The sequence below is a fragment of the Microtus oregoni genome, unplaced genomic scaffold (genome assembly GCF_018167655.1).
Source record: "Microtus oregoni isolate MIOR12 unplaced genomic scaffold, Mior012 000082F_ref0000272, whole genome shotgun sequence".
Taxonomy (NCBI): Eukaryota; Metazoa; Chordata; class Mammalia; order Rodentia; family Cricetidae; genus Microtus; species Microtus oregoni.
The window spans coordinates 3,771,512-3,797,306 of NW_024544542.1; the positions used below are offsets into that span (position 1 = coordinate 3,771,512).

Here is a 25,795-nt window from a genome sequence, read left to right on the forward strand (position 1 = left end):
TCTATATCCCCAGATGTGACCTCAATGCTTTTCTGTAATTGGGATTTTACCTACGGCCTCATACATCCTAGGCAACGCTCTACCAATGAGCTAGATCCTCAGCCTTGGATAAGTACTTGGGAGGAGTTCATGTATATCACGAAGATCTCTGGTCTGTCTTCAAAGGATGGAGGGACCCCTGAATGAGCCGAGCGGCTCAGAATGTCCTCAAGCATCTGTGGTCCTCTTTGTTGTACTCTCACATCCCCAGAATGGAACAGCTGTTACTGGAACAGAGGAAATATGATACAACAAGATGCTGTCCAAGAAGGCCCCCAGGCCTAGAAGTCCTTAATGAGACTTTAGTAGTAGATGTGGGCTGAGTCTTCAGTCCCTGCCATCACAGAAAGCCCCAGTTGTCGAGTGACAGTCTCAATTCAGGCTAAAAGGCTGTGGCTTGAAAAATGAAACAGAATCTGGCCATTACTCAAGCATTTAGAACAAAGTTTAAACCTAAACTGGGACCAGTGCCTGAGTATTCATCAACTACGCAAGTGAAAGGCGATAACACAGCGTTCCTCTGGGACAGTGGGGAAAGGGGCACACTGATAATCATTTTTAGACAGCAGTTTGAAGCAAAGTGAATATTTCTTTTTTTTTAAGTTTTTATTTTAGGGGTGGGTTAGATGGTATGGTGCTTAACAGCAAACATTGCTCCTCCTAAAAACCTGAGTTCCATTCCCAGCACCCATGTCAGGTGGTTCACAACTGCCTGTAACTCCAGCTCCAGAAGATTCGATGCCTCTAGCCTCCGCAGACACTGCATGTCACATACCTATTCCCACAGAAGTTCACAAGTTAAAATTTATTTTTTTAAAAAAGGAAATGTCTTTTAAAAACATTTTAATGTATAAGTTTGGTTTTTCTATACCAGATTTCTCTGTGTAGCCTTGGATGTCCCAGGTCGCTTTCTGTAGACCAGGCTGGCCTTAACCTCAGAGAGCCAGCTGTGTGAGTGCTGGGATTAAAGATACCACCACTGCCTGGCAAACTATTTTTTAAGGTAGGATCTCACTCTGTAACCCTGACTGCCCTGGATCTCACCATATTGCTCACACCAGCCCGTCTATTGTCCTGAAGCTCACAGTACTTGCTGTCACCAACTTCTCCCCTGTTGAAACAATAGGTGTGTGTGTGTGTGTGTGTGTGTGTGTGTGTGTGTTAAATACCAGAGAATGCACCAAGCACTCTGAACTCTTTTACTTTTTATTTTTGAGACAGGATCTCACTAAATTGTCAAAACTGGCCTGAAACTTACTACAGCCCAAAGTGGGCTTTGAACCTTGGTGTCTCAGAGCTGGGATTACAGGCGTGTGCCACCCAGTCCTGGGATTATAGGCACTCCTCCTTCCTTTTTGGATAGTATTCTTTTTCAATTTGATGGCATTGTTGGAAAGTGCAAACTAGGAGGCAGGCCCAGCTGGAGGAAGGAGGTAACTAGGGGTCCCTGGGCACTCCTCCTTGCTCTGCCTGCTTCCCAGCTGCCTTGAGGTGAGCAACTCTGCTCTGCCACACCCTTCCCACCACACTGTTCTGCCTCATCTCAGACCTAAAACAATGCAGGCAACTGACCATGAACAAATCTCCCTAAACTGTTTTCTCAGGCATTTGTCATTGAGATGAAAGTATCTAATAGAATAAGAATACAACATAAGCCGGGCGGTGGTGGCGCACGCCTTTAATCCCAGCACTCGGGAGGCAGAGGCAGGTGGATCTCTGTGAGTTCGAGGCCAGCCTGGTCTACAAGAGCTAGTTCCAGGACAGGAACCAAAAAACCACAGAGAAACCCTGTCTCGAAAAACCAAAAAAAAAAAAAAAAAAAAAAAAAAAAAAAAAAAAAAAAAAAGAATACAACATAATCATGAGTCATGCTTTTTGCCTTTTTAAAAGGGCCAGGGGGCTCTCCTGTAGCTTATTATATATCTGAGGATGACCTTGGACATCTGATCCACCTGTCTTTGTGTCCCAGGAACGGGAATCGCAGGTGGACACCATATGGTGTTTTCTTCTTTTGGTTCATCTCTTTCTGAGATTCTTCTATGCTCAGTATGACTTGAATGAAATGTCAGTGATGGTTCTCACTTTCCCCACTCTGTTACCCAGCCTTGTTGTAACCGATCACTTTAGCAGGTAATACTGCACAGCTCCCAGGTAAAAGAAACAGTAAAGGGGAAGAGAGGAGAAACTTCTGAGTCACATAGCAGTATCTGTCAAAACACTGTTTTCAACCACAGTTCATGACCCTCTACAGTTGTGAAATCAATTCACGAGTTTTAAAATCCAGGATATAATAGGAAAGGAGGAGCACATAAGAGAATAGTGTAATATATACAGAACAAAAGCACAGCCTTAGCAAACATTTGTTTCTCTTGTACACCCATAAGTATGTGTGTCTTGGTGAAATATATTCTAAACCGAAGTCACGGGGAAAGGAAGGGAAAAAGGAGGCCACTCATATTAGTTTGTTTGTGCGATTGCAATGCAATGCTGTGGTTGGGTAACTTTATGGAGAAGAGATTTATTTGCTCTTGTGGAAATGATCCAAAGTCCAAGGACTGCCTCTGGTAATGGACTTTGCCTTTGTGATGGTGGCAAACAGTGTCACATGGCAAGAGGCAGAGACTATGCATGTGTCCGTTCAATCTCTTATAAAGCCACTGAGAGTCAACCATGTTGGGTCCACTACCCTGACCTTCTCAAATAGAATTAAACTATTTTTTTTTTAAAGACAGGGTCTCTCTGCACAGTTGGGGTGGAGGGGGTAGGGAGGCAAACTAGGAACTTGAAGCAATTTTCCTGCCTCAGCCTTCTGAGTGCTGGATTATAGATAGAAAGGACCACACCTTGTCCCCTTCTTCATGTTTTAGATAGGGTTTTTCATATATCCTGGCTGGCACCCAATTTATTATGTAGCCAATGATGATATTGAACTTCTGATCATCTTGCTTCTGAGTGCTAGGATTACAGCAAGAGCCTTTCCTGCTGAGCCATCTCGTCTCCCCAGTCCCCACAGTGGATTCGGAAAGCACATCCTCCAGTAGGCCATGTACCATTGGATAGCTTTTGACCTGTTACCCGTTTGGCATGGATGACCAACCAGGTAGGCCTCACACACCTGCACAGCACCAGTAGGAAGGCTGGATAGGGTTCAGCCAAATAAACCTCTGTAGTTATAAAATACTCAGTTTTAGGCATGTCTTATAGCAAAACAAAATGAGCTACTGTAGCCAAAGACCCAAAAGAAACTCTGAGACAATTTCTCAGAAATTGTCCTGGCAATTTCTCACACCAGACGATGGGAAGGGAGTCTGGAATCAGATTAGTGGATGGCCGGCAGCCGACTTTCTGGGATAGCACAGTAACAGGCCTGCAACCAGAGGGTCCTTCACCCCTGGTAGAGGGGGCTCACTCTCATGACCAGATCTTTCCTTTACCTACTGTGGCTTTGAAGGCAGCCTACTTTTCATGATCCCTAGCATAACGGCCTTCTTCCTTCTCTCACTCCCTCCAGTTTGACCATGATAAAGTAACTAATCCAGAGCTAGAATGCTCAGTTCTAGGGTCTACCTGTGATGACACCCAGAAAGTCAGCTACCGGACATCCCCAGGTTGTAAAGTGGGCAGGACAGTAGAGTCTTATAATCCCAGTTCCCAGTGCCAGTTGAGGTAGCAGGATCTGGAGTTCAAGGGAACTCTGGGCTGCATAAGGAAATGACAATAACAAATGGCAAAGTCATGATGACTCTGGATCTTGGCTGAGGTATTGTAACCTGGAGAGTTGCTTACCTTTCTTACATATGGAATGAAGAGGCCAGACACTCATTTTGAACTTCTCTGCCCATATTTGGTCTTTATGTGGCATTCTAAAACTTCTTCCCTCACTCCCCTTGATCCTTCTCCCTTTCTTCCCTTCTTTATTTTGTATACTTTTGTAGTCTCTTTTGTGAGTACTTGTTGAGAGGTCCTCACGGAGGAGCACAGCTATGTGGATACCCTCCACCAAAGAACAGTCTCTTCCACCATGCACACAGCTTTGGGAGGAAGACACAGAAGGGTGAGGAAGGGACACCTGCACAGCCAGCCAGATCAGCTGGAGTAACCTTGCTGATCAATGGAGTGATACATGTCACAGCCAGATATCTGGTCCCCCATTCTATTTGTTTTGTTTTGTTTTTGAGACAAGAGCCAATGTAGCCAAGATTGGCTTTGAACTTGCTAGGGAGAATCTGTTTCTGTTTTCTGTTCTCTCTCTCTGTGTGTTTCTGTTTATTGTTCTCATCCTCTCTCTCTCTCCCTCCCTCTTCCCCTCCCTCCTTCCTCCCCCCCCCCCCCCCCCCGTGTGTGTGTTTGCCTGTGTGTGGACTAGAACTCTATCTGAACTTCCACTGAACTGGGAGCTAATCTGGTGTGCACATGATCACATTTGGCTTCTTATGTGAGTATTGGGGACTTAAATTCAGGTTTTAAAGCTTATGCAGCAAGCATTCTTAGCCACTGAGCTACTTACATTGCTACTCGTAATCATGGTATTAACTGCTAGAGATATGGTAATAAATATAGTTCCTAAGCCATTTTTTACATTTTTACTTATATTCTGTGTATGGGTGTTTTGCTTGCATATCTGTCAGTGTATGACTTGTGTGCCTCATGCCCAAGGTAAGGAGAAAAGGGCATGGGTGCCCTGGAACTGCAGTTACAGAGGGTTATGAGCAACCATGTGAGCGCTGGAAACTAAATTCAGGTCTTCTGGAAGAACAGCCAGTGCTCTTAACTGCTGAGCCATCTTTCTAGCCTCGGTCTTTATGTCTTATTCTCAGTGAACACCAGCTTGAATCTTATGTAGTTCAGGCAGACCTCAAGCTTGCTATGTAACTACAGATGACCTGAAGCTTCTGATTCTCCTGCTTCCACTTCCCCAGTTCTGGGATCACAGTCTTTGTCTGTGTCCCACCATGTCATCCAAAATAACGGATTCTCACTCTCCATTTAGACAAGGCATTCTTTCACATGTTTATTATAGAAAAGATACCTTTATAGGAAAACCTCTTCTCAAGTAAATGGCTCACATTTGGGGTTCAAAAGATAGCTTGGTGGTGAAGAGCAATGACTGCTCTTTCAGAAGACCCAAGTTCAATTCCCAGCACTCACATAGTAACTCACAACCAATTGTAACTTTAGTTCCTGAAGATCTGAAACCTTCTTCAGGTCTACAAGGACACTGCATGCCCACAGTGCACAGATGTACATGCCTGCAAAACACTCCTACACATAATACATGAAAATAAACAATCTAAAATCAAACCTCACATTTGCAGTAGAAAACAGACCATTCCAGCTTCCTGTTTATTAAAGTCATTCCTCACAGGGACTAATGTGTGTTTTCCTTAAGTGCTACTGTCATGCAGCAACAGCTGGCCAAGATTTATGTTCTGCCCAGGCTCTGTGTCCTATTAACATATGGAAGTGTACTCAGATTGGACTCACCTACCAGTAATACTGTGCTTTAAAGATTAGGAGCTAAATAATAGTGGCTGTTGATATTGATCAACACTCAAAAAGGGTCCAATGTTCATGTTAGCCCTAGAGAGCAAATACACCGAGATGGTTTGTACCAAAGTAAACGTTTAGCTTTATTTTGCAAGTTTATTTTTTTGTCATCTCCCTCCCTTGTAAGTTTTAAAAACAAAACCAATCAGCATACAATCAAAGCACCTAGTCTTTCTTTTCTCTCTCTCTCTATTCAAGAAAGGGATTGTTTATTTATTTTGAAACAGGGTCTCAAGTAGCCCAGGTTATGACAGAAGATGGCCTTGAATGTGATCCTTCTAGCTCTGCCTTCTAAGCACTGGGACTATAGGGTATGCAATACCATGCCTGGTGTATGAAGTGCTGGTGAACAAGTTTAGGGCCTCCTGCATGCTAGACAAGTAATTTATCAACTGAGATATATCTCCAGACTTTATATTTTTTCTTTTTAAAGGCATGGTCTCATTTTGTAGGCCAGGCTGGCCCTGTAACTAGAAGGAATCTTCCTGCCTTATCCTGTCCAGAGCTGGGATTGCAGGTGTGAATCACCATGCCAACTTTTGCTTTGTATTTAACAGCATTCAGAAATAATTTTGTATGCACACTTTATTTATTAATTCATTCATTTATTTTGTTTTTCTAGGCAGGGTTTCTCTGTAGCTTTGGAACCTGTCCTGGAACTAGCTCTTGTAGACAAGGCTGGCCTCGAACTCACAGATCTGCCTGCTTCTGCCAGAGTGCTGGAATTAAAGGCCTGTATCACCGCCTGACCACTGCACACTTTAAAAACTTCCCTTTTTGTTAAAAGCCACTAAAAAGCCTACCAACCAGTGGGGGCCAATCAATAAAGTGCTTGCTACTACTCAAGGATGAAGACCTGGAGTCAGATTCTCAGCACCCAAATAAAAAGTTAGGCCTGTGGCACATGCATGTTATCCTAGTGCGGAGTATGTGGAAATATGAGAATATTTGGAGCTTGCTGGACAGCTATCAGCATAGGCAGGTCAGTGAACACCAAGTTTAGTAAAAAAACAAAAACAAAACCCTGCCTCAAAAATTAAGGTGTACTACAAGAGCTAGTTCCAGGACAGGCTCCAAAACCACAGAGAAACCCTGTCTCGAAAAACAAAAAAAAAAAAAAAAAAAAAAAAAAAAAAAAAAAAAAAAAAATTAAGGTGTAGAGCTAAAGGAAAGGACAACTGACATTGACCTCTGACCTCCAAGTAAAGGGGGGTGGCACTCCCCAGTAATTAGAAGGTAAAGGTGGCCTTGAATTCTAGAGTGATCACATCCACGTGAGGAATACAGTATAAACATTGTTTTTTTTTAATGGAAACACAATCAAATGAAAGTATTCATAGAGAAATAAGAGAGAAATAGATATAAAACTTAACACCAAACCCCAGCACTCCGAAGCTGAGGCAGGATGATCACACATTGCAGGTGAGCCCAGACTACACAGTGAGAGTACCTGTCAAAAAAAGTTACCTAACCTTAGCCAGGTATGGGCTAGAGGTGCATTCATCTTCCTAGGGCTCACAGGAGGATCAAGGGGATCACAAATGTACAGGCAGCCTGGCTACACAGTGAGTTCAAGGCCAGCCTAGCTTGTGGCAGTCCATACTAACCAAGCCCAACATGGTGGCACTGGCCCTTAATCCCAGTACTGGAGAGGCAGAGGCAGGTGAATGTCTGTGAGTTTGAGATCAGTCTAGTGTACAGATTGATCTCCAGGCCACCCAGTACTACACAGTGGGGCCCTGTCTCAAAATAAATAAGTAGTTAGAAGAAAAATTAATAAATGAAGGGTCACAGTGGTTAACTTGCTCTCTTCAAATATCTCTAAGGAGGCAGCACTCTCATCCTGTATTGGAAAGCAAAATCTAGACGAAGGGCAGAAACCATGAGCAAGCACGTTCTAGCTCAACCTAGGGTGCTGACTAAGTCTTTGCTCTCCTCAGTGACCTCTGGATAATCAAGGATCATTTTAGTGGCTTGAGTGAGAAATGTCCCTCATAGGCTCAGGTGTTTGACTATCTGGTTACCAGTATGTGGGGATATTTGGGGAGGCTAAGGTGGTGTAGTCTTGCTGGAAGAAGTAGCCACTGGGGCAGGCTTTGAGAGCATGTAGGCTTTTCCTGCTTCTCTTTGCTCTCTGCTTCACGCTTGCATTTAAAGACGTGATCTCAGATGCCTGCTCCTGCTGCCTTGCCTGCACCTTACTGCTGCGTTTTTCCTTCATGGTGGATCTTGTCCTTCTGCGGCTGTCAGCACCGGTAAACCCTCCCTTCCATTAGCTGCCTTGGTAGGGTGTTTTATCAAGCAACAGAAAAGTGGCTAACACAGTCATCAAGGTTAGGTTAGAGATCACTTGGCCTATTATGCTACTTTGAATATCAGACTTTCCTGTTCTTTGTTGTCCTTCATTTTATCCAGAACCTCAGGAAGAAATAAGATCATGTTTTTGCATTTCTATGACAGATTTCAAAACGTTCCAGGCATGTCCACCCCATGATCCAGGATGGTTATGAATTCAGACAGATACATTTGGGAATGCCAAAGTCATGCTGCAAGGTCAACAGGGCAACACCCAGTCTAACTGATACCATTGGATGCAGAACCCAGGTCTTTGTTGGAACCCTGTTATGCTCTACAATAACTGCCAAGTTCTGGCTGATCCCATTCATAGTTCTGATGGATATTTCTGAGAACAAACAGTACAAAATATCCCATGGTCTCAAGGACATAATTTGAAGATATGTCTTACTCTCAGAACCATAAATGCCATGTTTCTGCTTCTTGGAAATTGAGACTGAGAGTATATTCTTAAAATGGACTGGGTTCAATTTGCACTACAACTCTCTAGAAGAAAACATGTTATTGTTTTAAGACATTCATTCTGGGATGAAAATATAAAAAAATGTAAGATCATAGTTCATGTATCTCGTGGTGGGTAGAGAGATGGAGAGAGCAAGGATTGGTGGGCACAAGAGTGAGCACAGAGACCATGTCCATTTCAGAGGGCTCCTAGGGAAATGAGAGATGCTCTCACATTCCAATCCATTTGTGTTGGAAAACAGACAAACCTATAGATCTGAGTGATGGCAATATTACTTTATATTTGAATGACACCTTGTATTTTTCAAAATGCCATCTCAGTGAGAGACACTGTCTTGACAAACAAGGTGGTGGCTCCTGAGAAATAGCATCTGAAGTTGACTTCTGGTTTCCATGTGCAAATACTTTCATACAACACACACACACACACACACACACACACACACACAGAGAGAGAGAGAGAGAGAGAGAGAGAGAGAGAGAGAGAGAGAGAGAGAGAGAGAGCGCATTCAGAAAGTCAAACATAGTGGTGCATGTATATGGACCCAGCACTGGGAGACCGAGGCAGGAGAACCCCAAGTTTGAGGCCAATCTGGACTGCATAGCAAAACTTTATCTCAAGAAACTCACAAAAGGGAGGGGGCTGGAGTGCAGCTGGGTTGGTAGAGCACTTGCCTAGTGCTGTGTTCTCTATGGCTCCAGGAACTGATCTCACTGGGGTGGCAGGGAAATGAAGAACAGATTACACATAGACATACTTACACAGAAAAGCTGGGATTGGTGATCTGGATTCTCAGATAGAGAAGCCATGGCATCCTGTAAGCTCAGTGAGTTTAATGTATACAGCCAAACAAGGAGATAGGATACTGCAGACAAATGAACAAAGGGTATAATATACAGCAGAACAATGAGGCAGGGTTAGCTAATCTTGTAGCAGTTCTTAGGAGAGCAGTCTTCAGGCTATAAACAATCAGTGGCAGAAAGCTAACACAGACATTTTCCGAACACACTGTCAACATTCCCACTCAGATTAGAGGAAGGATTTACCACTCACTCAAGGCACTGGGTCCTTGAGATGGCTGTGCTCATGTCAAACATACACTTTCACTCGGGATGCTACTAGCATTCAGGAAGCACTGAGTTCAGTCCTCGACAACAATACCAGGCAAGGTGACACATGCCTGAAATCCAGCACTTGGAGGGCAGCAGAAGGCTCAAAAGTTTAAAGCATCTTTGGGCTATATAGCAACTTTAAGATTAACCTGGGTTACATGGAACTTGTCTCCAAAAATTAAATAATAAAGTTCTATTGAAATGGTAGAGCTCTTGGCTGAATTCTCTAGTACACCTTCCTGATTCTATCCAAATCAATTTCCAAGTATTTATGAAGGATACTATCAGATAAATACAATTTATGGTGAGCAGAGCAGCTCAGTGGTGGAGTACTTGGTTGTATCTCAAAATAATAGATACTAGGACACAAAAACAAAGCAAAAAATCATCTGGGCCAGAGAGAGAGACATCATCCATTTAGTAAAGTGCATGCCGCACAAGCATGAGGACCTGCCTTCAGATCCCTACCACCCACACAGAAAGCCGGCTGCAGCGGTATTCATCTATAGTTTTAGCCCTGGGAGCTAGAGACGGGAGGATCCAGGGAGCCTGCTAACCAACTAGTCTAATTGAATCAGTAAATGTCAGCTTCAGTGAGACCATGTCTCTAACAGTTAAATATAGAATGACAAAGGAAAACAGTGGCATCAACCTCTGGACCATATACATATACATGCAAACATACACACACACACACACACACACACACACAAAATGATATATAGAAGGAATATAATAAGACCCATTAGGACTAAAGCCTGGCTCTAAAAAGTCCCAAAGGATAAGGCTCTAGCATCCAGAAATTCAGTTAAAGAGAGGAAAGATAGTAAAGGCAAGAAAGGTGCTTCATTGGGATGAGCAGAGGTCTAATGGTGTAAACTCTGCTTTCCAAATGCTTATAGCAATCTTATTATAACACAAGAATAAGAAATGTAGGCAAGAGTGAGTATTCCTATGGCAGCAGCTCAGATCCTGTTGACCTGATTATCACTTGGGTCATGATTTCAGTCATGTGAGCTATATCTGGGACTATCTCCGTGCTTAGGAAATTGTTTTTATCCTTTATCTTAAGGTGATATCTGTGGGAAAGAAAAGCTTGGGAGAGCTCAGAAGGATAGGTGGCACAAGATGGAGCTAAAAAACACTAGGCAGTAATTATGCCTCACTTCGTATCTCAGATGTCAAACCATATTTGCATTTTCTATGGTAAAACTGTGTTTGTTTCATTTTATGTGAGACAGGATCTTACTTGACAGTTCAAGTTGGCCTCAAACTCACAGTAATTCTCCTGCGTCAGTTTGAGGCCTAGGATTATTACAGATGTGAGTCATCATGTATAGCAATATCCTTATACCTTTGTAGAAAGACTACTTCTTGTTCTTAGATTTTTAAATCAATAACACCTTGATATATATGTAGATGTGTTATCATCTTATCTATTTACTTATTACTTATTTATTTTGAGACATGCTACCCATGAACTAGCTCTGTAGCAGAGGTTGACCTTGAACTTCTCATCTTTCTGCAGCCACCTCCCCAGTGGAACCTCCACACCTAGCTTTATTTGGTACTGGGTTTCAAACCTATATTTCACTCTCAATTTTTTTTTGTATTGTATTTTTATTGTATTGAACCCTGCATCTTGTGTACCTTAGGCAAATATCCAATCACTAAGCTGTATTGCCTGTGCCAGTATCACCTCTGAAATTAGGAGGTTTAAGCCTCGTATAGTGGCACAACCTTTGATCCCACAGGCAGAGGCAGGTTGGTTGACCTCTGTGATTCAAGGCCAGCCTTGTCTACCTGGAGAGTTTCAGGCTGTCCAGGTCTTCAAACCGTGTCTCAAACAAACAAACAAACAAACAAACAAATGAAATTAGACAGTTTAGTGCTCCGGTTCTAGACCTGTTAGTACAGCATTGTAAAAAAACAAACAAAAGAACACCTAGATAATTTAGACACTTGGATTAGGACATTTGTTCTAGCAAAGAATGAAGAGTCCTGGATCAGCTTCTGCTCCAGTCTTTTGATAAAGTCCAGAGCACTGCTTGAATATGCAAATCATAATCTCCAAGGTAAATAAAAGCCCAGAGCCAGTTTTGGATTATAGATATTGCTACTGCTTATCTAATCTTTGTGGTTTTTATAAACAAGGCTATAGACGCACAAAGGGTAAGTAAGGTCAAGTCCAAAGTGAGTGAGCTGTCACTTGGCTTCACAGGCTAGCCTATGATCACATCTTTCAAACAGGATATAGACAAAGGGAAAGTCCAATGACTGCAGTGGGGAAAACAAACCATGGAATTCCAACTGCATGACCCTGTTTGCCTGAATTATCCAAACTACATCACTTGCTTTTTGTTTTATTTGTTCTATTTTGGAAACTGAGGGATCATCAGTTAAAAGGTGCCAGGCTATAGAGATCAGTTAATAGCAAGCACTGCTCTTCCAGAGGTCCTGAGTTTGCTTCCTAGCACCCATGTTAGGTGACTCATAGCCACTTGTAACTGTAACAACAGGGGATCCAACATCCTTTTCTAGTTTCGGAAGTCACCTGGTCTCAAGTGGCAGATACACAATGACACTGACACATACCCATAAGTAAAAGCAAAAATATTTCTTAAAACAAAATAAAACCACAAGAAGCCAGTAATTGCAGAGGCGGGAGGATCAGAAGGAGAAGATAATCCTCACTACCTAATGAGTTCAAGGTCAGCCTAAGATACCCAAAAATGTCTTAAAGGAAGGATTAAATCATACAAACAACTTATTTCATTTTCTACCCAACGACAGCTTATGTCAATTTTAAAATAGATAATAGGAAGTGGTGTTTTGTTCTAAAATAAGAACTTCATCTCTTGTTGTTTAATATTGTGTTTAATATGTTCAATATTATAAATTCTATCTGAAATTTACATTTCAAGGCTGAAGAAATGGCTCTGAGGCTAAAAGCACTTCCTGCTCTTGCAGACTACCAGAGCTTAATTTCAGCATTCACATCTGGCAGTTCACATAACCTGTTAATCTAGCTCCAGGGATTCTGACACCCTCTTCTGTATGCCACAGGCACTGCACTCACCTGTACTTAACCACACACACACTATACCACAACACACACACACCTTAACACAATACCACTCATAAATACACCACACATATACACATTGACACATACACACATACAACACACACCCACAGTCTTAATTGGGATTTCTAATTGCTGTGATAAAACTCCATTGCTGTGGGATAATGCCCTTATACACTATAAAGTTCTATCAGGCTTATTGTTGTAATAAAATGTTGATTGACCAGTAGCCAGACAGAAAGTATAGGTGAAACAACCCGACTAGAAGAATTCTGGGAAGAGGAAAGGCAGATATGCAGTCACCAGCCAGACGTAGAGGAAGCAAGATGAGAATGCCTTACTGAGAAAAGGTACCAAGCCATGTGGCTAAACACAGACAAGAATTATGGGTTAATTTAAATTGTAAGAGCTAGTTAGTAATAAGACTGAGGAATAGGCCAAATAGTTTATAATTAATATAAGCCTCTGTGTGTTTATTTGGGATTAATGGATGTGGTACCAGGCAGGACAGAAACTTCCATCTATACACCACAACCCAAAAAGCATGCCACAGAGGAAAGGATTTAATCACCTTAAACTTCTACATCACAGTTCATAATCAAAGGAAGTCAGGACAGGAACTCAAGCAAGGCAGGAACCTGGAGCCAGGAGGTGATGCAGAGGTCATGGAGGAGTGCTGCTTATTGGTGGGCTCAACACAACTCGTTCAGCTTTCTTTCTTATAGAACCCAGGACCACCAGTCCAGGGATAGCACCACCCATATTGGTCTACCACCCCCTACATTAATAACTGTCTTATTCAATGTTCTACTGCTGAAGAGATACCATGACCATAGCAAATCTTGAAAAGTAAATTATTTAATTGGGGTTTGCTTACAGTTTCAGAGGTTTAGTCCATTATCAGCACAGTGGGAAGCATGGTAGCACACAGGCAGACATGGTCCTGGAGGAGCTGAGAGTTCTACATCCAGATCTGCAGGCAGCAGAAAGGAAAGAGACATTCTTGAGCATTTGGAGCCCCAAAGCTCATTCCCAGTAACACATTTCCAACACGACTATACCTCCTAATCCCTGTCAAGTAGTGTCACTCCTTATTGACCAAGCATTCAAATATATGAGGCCATGGGGACCATTTCTATCCAAACCACCGCAATAACTAATAAAGAAAACGCCCTACAGGGGATATTATAGAGGAATTTTCTTAATTGAGGTTTCTTTCTCTCAAATGACTTTAGCTTGTGTCAAGTTGACATAAAACTATTAGGCACACACACAACGTATACCACACATACCTCATACCGAGTCATACATACATGCACCACACAGATCCCCTCCACCACACAGATACACATCACACATACCCCCCACATACACATGCCACACAAATATAAATAAGATCTAATGCATAAAATGGTTTTTTACAAGTTGATGTATTCTTTATTCAAAGTTGAAAAGTGTACCATATTGCACATTATTGCAAAAATTCACTGTTACAAACACTTTGCAGCTGGTAAGAAGCCAACAAAAGGTTGATTTTTAAAACTCATCACTATAAATTACTGTTAGAGTACTTTGCAAATTCAGAATTCAAACTGCATTTTCTTTTTCTAAATTGCCTACAGTACTCAAGGTTCTTGAAGTTTAGGTAGCTGTTTCAGGAGGAAGAGAAGAGGTACTGATGTCAAGGGATTTCTATTCTCTTTCGATGCTCACATACTTCAGGGCGTCAGCCTGGCTATAACTGTAACCCAAAACCGGCTCTTTACCAGCCTGATGGCTCTCAGCAAAGATGCATATTCTGTGACCAGCATTAACCATGGTAACTTTTTCATAGCAGTTGGATTTACTGAATGGTTAGCAAGATGAATTTTGTTGTCCTTGTGGGTTATGTCATTGTTTAAAATGAGCAGGAAGCTGCACATGTATTTGTCATATACTTGCCCTCTTCTGTCTGCTTCATCCTGAGAAATAATTTCTCCACAGTATTCTGAGGTGGACTCATTTTTTTTCTGCACAGGATCTTTGATAAAGATCCCCCAGTCTGCCACATTAGATGGTGACAGCAATACGTGCTTTATAGAGTCCCACCAAATACTGCAGTCCTTGCAGGACATGTTTTTGCTGTCCCAATGGTCTGCAGCTCCACATGTAGGACAGAGGTCAGGGTCACACTCCCAGATAGCCAGGGTTATACTGTGCTTTGCAGCAATGTCCAGGAAGGTGGCTTTGATCTTTTTCCAGTTGTATCTTTCTGCAGTGTGCAACCCATAATCGGTATTTTCTTTTCTTCATGTTTGGAGGAGTGTCCACATCCCCAGTGGGGACACATGCTGACACTGGAGTGTCCATGTCATCAGTGGGGACACATGCCAACACTGGAGTGTCCATGTCCTCAGTGGGGACACATGCTGACACTGGACTCTTTGACTCTGAACTCATACACTTGTTTGCATGTTTTGGTCTCAATTAGCCTAGCAATGGCACAGAAGTTACTCTCAGAAGAACCAATGAGCACTCTAAACACAGAGGCTCCAGCACTACTCCACATCATATTCTCGGGAGCTTCAGTATTTGGCTTCATCTTTATTGGTGTTTGACATTGGGAATTTGCTTCCGAGGAGCTGCAAGTTCCATCTTTTCTTTCTTCTTCATTGTTCTCTCCCCCTTCAATTCCCACTTCTCTGACTCTAGCACACTGACTGTTATTAGGAAGTCTTCCTCTTCTGTGGCCCCTGGGCATTGGGGTGATGGCTTTATTCACTCAGTAGTGAGGGTAGCAGCAACCTCCTTAGCTCCCTTCAGATGCTGATAACACTGTTCCATGAGGCTTGTTATTCAGAGCTGTTTCTGTGTTCTGCTCTTATGTGTTGGGTGTTGCATGGAAGGGATGTAGGAAGCAGTCATGCTTAAAACATCACCTACAGAAAAGTGTATGAAGTTAACATAAGCTTTGCTCCCTCTGAACACATTTAGCATTTGGTCCATCTATGCTTGGGGTGCATTCAGGAGGCAGAGCACCTGGTAACTGCTGCCTGATGAGCAATGGATATATATATTTCTTCTGCTGTACCCTCATCTGGAAACATTGAGGAAATAGCTCCAAAAATTTAATCAGCAGATTTCCAAGGTGGGCAATTTTCTCATCTTGACTATCCTCTAGATATTTCTGGGTTTTCTTTCATCAGGATCATCTCCATCATCATCATTGTCATTATTATTAAGCAAAAACATTTACCAACTCCACAAAAATTCACCATTTATACACCTACATTCTCTGTCTCCATGCACTTTTCCATCCCAGTTTTCACTAGTTCTTCGGTGAAAGTGCCATCCTGATCTAGAACTTCATTCCCCATACAAAGAATGGTATGTAAAACAGTTTCATCTTCCACTATAAAATTCTGCTGTCAGGGAGACAAGAATACATCATGGGCCTGATGCGACTGCATTCAGGGTGTTTAGCCAGATGACTTGTGCTGGAAAATCCAGTCCCCGGGTCACTGACAAGAAATCATGATGTGTGCTGGCTGTATCCTTCATTGCTTCCGTTCTTGGTTTAGGGCTTCCATTCTTTCCAAAATTTTCTGACAATTGGAAGTAAACAGTCTTTACTTCATTGGCTCTTCTAAACCTCTTGAACTGTCTAGGCTCATATAGTCTGATTTCACACGCTTCCACCAGCAAACTGGTTTCTTCTCAGATTTCTTCCCAGCCTGGCCCATGATGACTCTGTCCCACACAGCAGCCCACACTGTCCCCACTGCCAGGACTCCACTGCCTTCGATCTCCCACTGGGTATTGGACGTAACTCAACCGAATGCCAAACACAGTGACCTGCATAAAATAATTCTTAAAAATAGTTTGCCTCATTGCTAACCCAGCCCATTGCTGTAAGAGAAAGAAAAAAAATCAGATCCCCAATAACACATACCCAGCTAACAGACAGTGTAGACATTTTCAGATTGACTGGAAAGACTGACTGTTGAGGCTGGACATTACTCACCTGTAGTAGTAAGATGCTGTAGTGCTAGCATCTCCATGGAATCAAGCACAGGGGATATACACACATGCAGCAAATTCATAGGCATAAAATTAAATAATTAACTTTCAAAAATTAAAAAAAATTCTCCAGTAGTTTTTTTTAATGGGTGTGAATATGGCGTATGGGAGTTAGTTTGTTGTAACTTTGACATTAGCGAGAACTCCCTCCCCTCGCAAGGCCTCAAATAGCCAAGTCTGGCCTCAAACCTTTTGAAGCTTGTGGCAATGATGTATTCTGAGAATATCTCTTATATTTTAAAAGACTGGAACTTTTGCTGAGCCTCACAGCCAGAGCTATTAATACACCTAGGATTTTAGACTACTAGCCTACCATGTACTCAAACTGCTTGTTTAACCTGAGGTTAAAAGAACAATATAACAAGCAACATTAATTGCTTTGTTTTTCCCATGTAATCAACTTTTACAACCTTGCCTAATTACAGCTAATGCATAGCTGTAATGTTATGTACTCTTCCATACCTGGCCCAGATACTACACGTGTGCCATTTGCTGAAAGCAGTAAGTACAGAAGTTGAAAGCAACCTAAAATCTAGCATAAACGGATACTGGTTGATCCTCAACGATGTTTATTTCTGAGTCAGTTGGAAATAGTGACTTAATTCCTAGAATAATTATTATATATTTCTGTAAGTTTCCCATTCCATCCCCATGTGATGCTTTTTATGTTGTTCAATAAAGAAAGAGGAAACCCTTTGTTAGGAACAGACGCACAGAGGCAGAACAGACAGACACACAGGGACACACACAGAGGCAGGCACAGATTCAGACTCATGCAACAGACAGACAGTAGATAAAAGACACAGGGAACACAAAGCAGAGAATTCAAATGTGGATGCACTCTTGGTTCAATGACTCCAAGGGGAAGTGCTTTTATTTCTTTCCTTAATTTAACACTTGTTCATTATTGGTAACTCAGAGTTAATTAGTAATCCTTGAAGCAGCTGAAGATGAGCTTGAACTTTTGATTCACGTCTTAAGCATTAAATTAAGGTGTCACCACAATTAGATAATTAAAACTTTTTGTTGTTGTTTTTTAATTAATTAGTTAATTAATTTGAGACAAGATTTCATCAAGTAATTCTATGTGGCCTGGGAGCTCATGTGTTGACTAGGTTGGCCTTGAACTCACAGAGATCCAACTACCTCTGCCTCCTGGGACTAAAGAAGTGCACCACTGGGCCAGGCTGGATAGTATTTCAAAGTATTTGAAAATCTCAAAGTGAATTTCCTGTTTTTTATACCCGAATTTGTAAGTAATTATCCACTGTACTTATCTTCCTTCTTCTGTTTTCTCTGTTTTTCTTTTATTGACATTTTTGTCTTTACTTTGCCTGCCAGCACAGAAGGATTTATGAAGGAACATTATTAGAGAAGTAGGCTTGAGTCTTTATGAGTAAGCCCCGTTCAGAACCACGGAGAGCAGTCAAAGCCACCCAATTTGAGAATCACAATTTGCAAATATCATGGTTGGCTTTGTTCTATGCCGCACACCGTAGCCCCATCTGTGCTCTATGCATTAGATCCCAGTTCGCCAGCTTCGGGCAAAGGGCTGGAGGTTGAAAATACCGACGCAGAGAAAGACTGGCACACAGACCTTTAAACACTGATACCACAAAGCCCCTCTTTATTAGCACCATGCAGGCTTAAATACACTGCAGTCAATAGCCAACAGGTGAAAATCCCATCCTCTGATCCTCTAAGCTAGGCACAGCTTCTAGTAACTTTAATTAGAAGGTTCTAGGAGGGAAGAGCAGCTGAAGGCCAGGACTCATTAATCCCAACAGTTCTAAAGTTTTTAAATTGAATTTGTGTGTGAGTGGGTGTGGGTGTGGGTGTGGTGTGTGCCACATTACCACATCTGTTCCCGTCCTCATGGAGACCAGATAAGGGTACTAGATTCCCTGGAGCTGGAATTATAGGTGAGCTACCAAATGTGAGTACTGGAAACTGAACTGTAGACCCCTTGCAAGAGCAGCAAGCATTCCTAACCACTGACCCAGCCATGGCCTTGTTACGAATTAGGGTTTGGAGAAGTATCTGATGTGTGCGAAGTTTCTGGAAATATCTGTCTGTGCCTCACTCTCTGGCTTTTGTTTGAATGGGAATGCCTTTCATTACTGAACCATCTCACTAGCTTAAATAACTTCAAAATCTCTCTCTGTGTCTCTGTCTCGTGTGTGTGTGTGTGTGTGTGTGTGTGTGTGTGTGTAAGTTGTGCCATGCATGTGCAGATGCCTTCGTTTTGGAACACAGTCCAAGAATGGAGTTCTGTGAGGAGAATTCTGAGTACTTGTGAAAAAAACTCCAAGAAAACAAGCTAAGAGTCTTGTACCTCAATTTGTTCAAAATACAGACCTGTTCTTGGAATATGTTTTCACGCTCTTCCCTGGTAGAGCTCTTGCTGTTTGTTTATGTGCCTTGACGGAAAAGCATGGTTTCTGTATTGTATGGCTTGTCCTTGTGGTTGTATACAGATTAAACTCTTGAGAACTTTACTCATATGACCTTTCTTAACCCTCAGAGTATAAACTGTTTGATGCTCTGAATAAAGCTGGCTATTGCATGAGACTTTAGTCTGCCTCGCATATTGGCTCTACTCTCTCAAGTCCCACTACCTCTAGAACAGTAAGCCCAGCATAGGCCAGAAGAGTGCTTTGGACCCCTTAGAGCTGCCGTCTGAGCCAGGTTCTGGGAATCAAACTCTGCGTCTTCTGGAAGAGTAGCAAGCACTCTTAACTTAGCTGCCAAGCTGTGTCTTAAGCTCCTCTATAAAATGTTAACACTTGGGAAGTGGAGGCAGGAGGATCATGACTTCAAGGACAGCCTTGGCCATGTGAAGATCTGACTAAAATAAAACAAAAGATATGAGCCAGAGTTAAGGTTAGCACAGGAGGAAAGGACTTGGTCTAGTAATGATAAAGTTGTATCTTAGGCAAATGATTTACTACTGAGCTACATTCACACCCCATAAATTATATATTTAAACCTTTCTTTTATTTAAGTTAGCATATCACAAAATATTTGAGTGTAATTAACTTAAAAGTTTCCCTCTTATTTTATGTGTACAGGTGACTTCCCTGTAAGTGTCTGTGCATCATGTGTGGTGGTGTGCAGTGCCCACAGAAGGCACTGGATCCCATGGGCCTGGAATTACAAATGATTGTGTGTTACTATGTGTGTGCTAAGAACTGAACCTAGGTCTGTATGGTATAACTATATATTTGAGATTACAAATTTTTATAATTACAAATTACTATGTTCAACAGCACCATCTACTGTTGGAAGAAGTGAAAACAGTTACAGTTTTGTTGTACACTTCATTTGATTTAGAATGATTCAAAGTAATTACAGAGCGTTGAACAGTAGACTTAGGTTTTCAACTTTAAATGAACCCAAAAATTCTAGCATCAACATGAAATATTTACTATGAGTATATGGTGTGCGAGTGTAAGTGCAGGCATCCTGGCCATCTTACTGGCCTCTAGTCCCAACTTTGTTATTTATTTATTTATTTATTTATTTATTATGTTTACAATATTCTATCTGTGTGTATGCCTGCAGGCCAGAAGAGGGCACCAGACCTCATTACAAATAGCTGTGAGCACCATGTGTTTGCTGGGAATTGAACTCAGGACCTTTGGAAGAGCAGGCAATGCCCTTAACCTCTGAGCCTAATACTTTTTAGGAGCTGGAGACATGGTTCAGGAGCTAAGAGAACATGCTCTTGCAGAGGACTAGAGACATTCAAACACATATAACAAAATTTAAAAATATTTTTTAGGGTTTATTTTTAATGTTACCCCACAGAGGCCAGAAGAGGGTGATGGATCCATTGGAGCTGGAGTTATATATGGGTTATGAGATCTCAGACATGGATGTTGGGAACCAAACTTAGCTCTTCTGGAAGAGTGGTAGTACTCTCTTCAAACAAAATTATGTATATAGACACTTTGCCAGCATGTATGTTTATGTCTGCCTGGTGCCAAAAGAGGGTGAAGAAGCTGAAGAAGGTGTCAGGTCCTGGAGACAGTCACTGGTTGTGAACTGCCATGTGGGCACTAGGAATTAAACTGGGTCCTCTGGAAAAGCAATCAGTGCTCTTAACCACTGAGCCATCTCTCTAGCTTTACAGCAGTGTTCTTAACTATTAAGCCATCTCTCTAGTCCCTAACACCAACTATCTAAGCATAAAAAACATAACATGAGACTTCAGAAAGATAAATATCTTGTAAAGTGACAAGCATCTTGCTATAACACTGTCTTAGTTAGGGTTACTATTGCTATGATGAAACACCATGACCAGAAGCAACTTGCAGGAGGAAAGGGTTTATTTTCCTCACAGTTCTATAACACATCATCAAAAGCAGCGATGGCAGAAACTCAAGCAGGGCAGGATCTTAAAGGCAGGAGCTGATGCAGAGACCATGGAGGGGTGCTGCTTACTGGCTTGCTCCCTATGGCTTGCTCATCTTGCTTTCTTATAGAACCCAGGACCACCAGCCTAAAGATGGCACCAACCACAATATGCGAGACCTTTCCCCACTGATCACTAATTAAGAAAACGCTTTACATCCAGTTTTCTCAACTGAGGCTCCCTCCTTGCAGACAGTTCTAGCTTGTGTCAAGTTGACATCAGATTAGCCAGCACAAACACCATATATGAGTGTAAGCCAAAATGTCTGTAGGTGTGTTCAAAGCAAGAAAGGTTGGTGGGAAAGCAACTTCCTCACAGTGAAGCCCCTGGGATGAAGGGAAGCTAATTCTGTTTCTAACTTCATGTTGATTGTCCAGGAAAGTTAATTGCCCCATCATTCACTTCCCACATCTGAACATGGTGACTGAAGGCGGTATAGGGAGTTTCAAGGCTGCAGCTTTCCTGCGTCATCACTCACACTGCTGACTAGCAGTGATCTACGCATCTGTAAGTATCCTGGTTCACTAAGCCTGGTAGAATGGTTCCTTTGGTCAGTGTGGTGGTTTGACTGACAATGGCCCCCAGAAGTTCATAGGGAGTAGCATTATTAGAAGGTATGGCCTTGTTGGAGGAAGTGTGTCATTGTCAACGGGCTTTGAAGTTTCAGATGCTCAAACAAGACCAAGTTTCACTCTCTTCATGCTGCCTTCAGATCCAAATGTAGAACTCTCAGTTACTTCCCCATCACCATGTCTGCCAGCAAGCTGCTATGCTTCCTGCCATGACAATGGACTAACCTCTGAACTGTAAGCAAGCTCCCAGTTAAATGTTTTCCTTTGTAAGAGTTGCCATGGTCATAGTGTCTCTTCACAGCAATAGAAATGCCAACTAAGACAGTTATCAGCAATGAGTGGATATTTATTCCTATCTCAGCAGGAAGATATCGCCTGGATTTGTCTGAGTACACTCTGATGTACAATGGTGACAGACTTGCCTAATGACTCAGTTTTGAGGTGTCCCACCATTGCGCTTTGTTCAACAAGTGTTTACTCATCTGTGGCCAACTTTGTCCCTTTGGCTTTGAGGGTAGGATATGACCAAGCTATGGACACAGTGAGCTATTCAAAATACATGTAATATAAGCACAGCCAGTGTCCAGAGGCGGCATAGAAACAGGAGAGCATCAGCTAGACCTGCAAACACATCCTGCATAGTGCCTCATTCCTGGCACAGTGTGGAGACACCTGGCTATTGACTTGTACTTATTCTCTTCATTCATTGGTTCTTCTGACTTAGCAACAGAACCCTGGACCTTAATATTTCCAGCCCCCTTGGGAGATAGGGGTAGTCTAGAACTTACTGGGTCCAGTGGGTTGTGAAATTATTGAATGACAGTTTTATTTTTTGATTTTGTTTCTAACAAAGAAAACTGATCTCTTTATTGTACTGCAAAAAAGTAGTGGGCATGGCACTAACCGAAGAACCAATAGCTTGATATGATACCCTCCCTCTTCTTTCTCATTGTACTAGAGACTAAACCAATAGCCTTGCACATGCTAAGCGAGCTCTCTACCTCTGAGCTATACCCACACCTATGTCTTCACTTTAAACAGCTAGAGGCCAGGCATAGTGTCATATACCTGTAAACCCAGCAGGAAGACAGAAGGATCAGGAATTCAAGGTCTACCTCTACTACCTGGTGACTCTGAAGACTACATTAAATTCACCCACTTTCTATATGTACATATGAATACTTAGGAAGATGCTAGCTGCCAAGCCTGATATCCTGAGTTCTATTCCCAGGACCCACATGGTAGAGGAGACAAAGGTTGTCCTCTGACCCCCACATATGTATAATGTGTATGGGCACATAAACAAATACAAATAAATTCCCATAATAAAATTTGAAAAACTATTTGGGTCTCTATGTAACAGCTCTGGCTGCCCTGAAATTTGATGTAGTTCAGTTGGTAGAATTGCTGCCTACTACGAATGAAAGCCCGCTTTAAATCTCTAGAACCACACAAAATGGAGAAATCCTAGCACTGGGGAAGTGGAGGCAGGAAGATCAGAAGTTCAAGGTCATCCTTGACTATATAGTAAGTTGGTGGCCAGTCTCATAAATAAATAAACAGAATGCTATTGGTCACAGACTATGAAGAACCACATCCAGAGATCCCTGTTTGGGATTAGCTATGATGGTTTCTGTATGGCTGCCTCCAGATAGAAGATGAGTCTGTTTTCAGTAGTAAAGGGGATAATTATTGGGTAGAGGCATTCTTAAAATTGTAGCTATGGAAGAAGGCAATATGTGGTTATACAGAAGCCAATGATTAGCTTGTGGTGGGATATATGATTTTTGTATTTGGCTGGCAAACATTTCCATCTCTAGTCTGATAGTCGTAAATCCTATCTTCCTTACTAGAAGAGCAGAGCTATTTATGACCATGATTGGCCATAGCTAATAATAACCTCCCTGGAGCTTGATTGACTTCAGGGCAAGGCAGATGGTCGAGTGGAACAAATCACAAGCATTCCCGGCTATTGACAGACTGATTCTGGGAATGAGAAGTTCCATTTCTGTTTAATTTGTTAAAATGGGAGTGTGGGATCTGGGCATGTGGGCAGGTCCTACACTGCAGAGAAAGGCCCCCTAGGAATGAAGATGGAAGCAGAGATGTGAGGGGAAGTCTGGGATTATACTTGTCGCACGCCCCCTTTCCTATGACCTATATTTTTCCTTTACCTACACTTTAAGCTAGTAAAACCTTAACTTCTGGTTTATTTTTTTTGTTTTTTTTTTTAACAGGTTTTCTCTGTGTATAACAGCTCTGGCTGTCCTGAAACTTGATTTGTACACCAAACTGGGCTCTAACTCACAGAGATCTGCCTGTCTCTGCCTCTGGAGCACTGGGATTACAAATATACACCATCACCTCCTGGATAATATTTTTTTTAATAACTGGGGATCAAACCCAAAACTTCAGGAGAGTGACCTACCAGCATGTTATATATTTATTTTTTAAGACAGGGTCTTATGTAGCCCAGATCTTTCAGAAATCATCCTGCCTCAGCATCTCAAAAGATGGGATTACAGATGCGAGTCAACTCTCTCTGTTACACTCACAGACCACACCCCTTTCACTCTGTAGCTCGGGTTGGCCTTGAACTTGTGCTGGTGATCCTGCTTCTGTCTTCCGGATGTTGAGATTATAGATGTAGTTACCACTGCCTAGATATACTTTTTGATGTTGTTAAATACAGAGTCTCATGCATTTACAAATAACTTGTTGAAAATATTATTTTAAGCTGTGTTACATTTGCTTATGCCCTGGAACATTTGTTTAATGATGTAAAGATGTGTTGCTTTTGTTTAACTCTGTGAAGCTGTGATTCTCTGCCTGTCTAAAAATACCTGATGAGCGAATAAAGAGCTGAACGGCCAACAGCACGGCAGAAGAAAGGATAGGCAGGGCTGGCAGGCATAGTGTAAATAGAAGGAAAGATCTGGAGAAAGCAAAGGAACAAGAGGACAAGGAGAGGAGGATGTCAGGGGTCAGCCACCCACAGAGTAAAGTAAAAGTAAGATATGTAGAAGTAAGAAAAGGAAAAGGTCCAGAGACAAAAGGTAGACAGGATCATTTAAGAAAAGTTGCCTAGAAACAAGTCAAGCTAAGGCCGGGCATTCATAAGAAAGTATAAGTCTCTCTGTGTGTGATTTGGGACCTGGGTTGTGGGTCCCTCCAAAAGCCAAAAGGAGCCAAAGAGTAATAAAAAACAAACAACAACATGCTGGCGTCCCAACATGTGGCTAGAGTAAAAAAAAAAAATCCAACTAGACTAATCTAGTGGCATTGAACACCCGTCTATCTGCCTCCACTTTCCCAGTGCCAGGATGGCAGGCATGTTACACTATGCTCAGCTTACATTTTCCCCAGGTAAGGTCTTGTTTTGTATTTCAGGCTGACAATCTTGTTTTAGACGATTTGGGGGGCGGGGGGAGGTTTTTGAGACAAGGTTTCTCAGCATAACCCTGGCTGTCCCAGAACTGACTTTGTAGACCAGGCTGGCCTCGAACTCATACAGATCCATCTGCTTCTGCCTCCTGAGTGCTAGAACTAAAGGCGTGCACCACAACTGGCAGTTCCAGCCTGGAATTACTGATATGTGTTACCACATCCGATTTTGTTTTTCTTTCCAGATTTATTTATAGTATGCATGCTCATGTCTATGTGCACATGAGTACAGGTGTCCTTAAAGGTCAGAAGAGACTGTCAAGTACCCTGGAACTGGCAGTTGTGAGCCACCTAATGTGGGTGCTGGGAATTGAACTTAGGTCCTCTGCAAAAGCAGTAATTGCTCTTAGCCACTGGGCCACCTCTGTCCCCACTAACTTCTGTTTTGATGTTGCAAAAGTCTTGATTAAAAAGTCTGATGCCACTGGGCATGGTAGCACATATATTTAATCCCAGCACTGAGGAGGCAGGCAGATCTCTGAGTATAAGGGCAGCTGGGTCTACATAGCAAGTTCCAAGCCAGGTGAGGATACATAGTGAGTGAAACTCTGTACTTAAAAAAATCTGGTAAAGCTGGGTGGTGGAGGCGCACACCTTTAATACCAGTACTTGGGAGGCAGAGGCAGGCTGATCTCTGTGAGTTCCAGGACAGCCAGAGTGGTAACACAGAAAAACCCTGTCTCGAAAAAACAAACAAACAAA

At 42.2% G+C, this 25,795-nt stretch overlaps 1 long non-coding RNA gene and 1 pseudogene across 1 annotated transcript; one reads left to right on the forward strand and one right to left on the reverse strand.

Annotated features, from left to right (window-relative positions):
* The first annotated feature begins 4,418 nt into the window (after positions 1–4,418).
* On the forward strand, positions 4,419–23,935 carry LOC121441876. The gene is made up of 3 exons (XR_005973514.1): positions 4,419–4,474; positions 21,455–21,584; positions 23,887–23,935. It is a non-coding gene; the product is annotated as an uncharacterized LOC121441876 (long non-coding RNA).
* LOC121441875 lies at positions 14,294–16,323 on the reverse strand (annotated as a pseudogene).
* Positions 23,936–25,795: the final 1,860 nt, after the last annotated feature.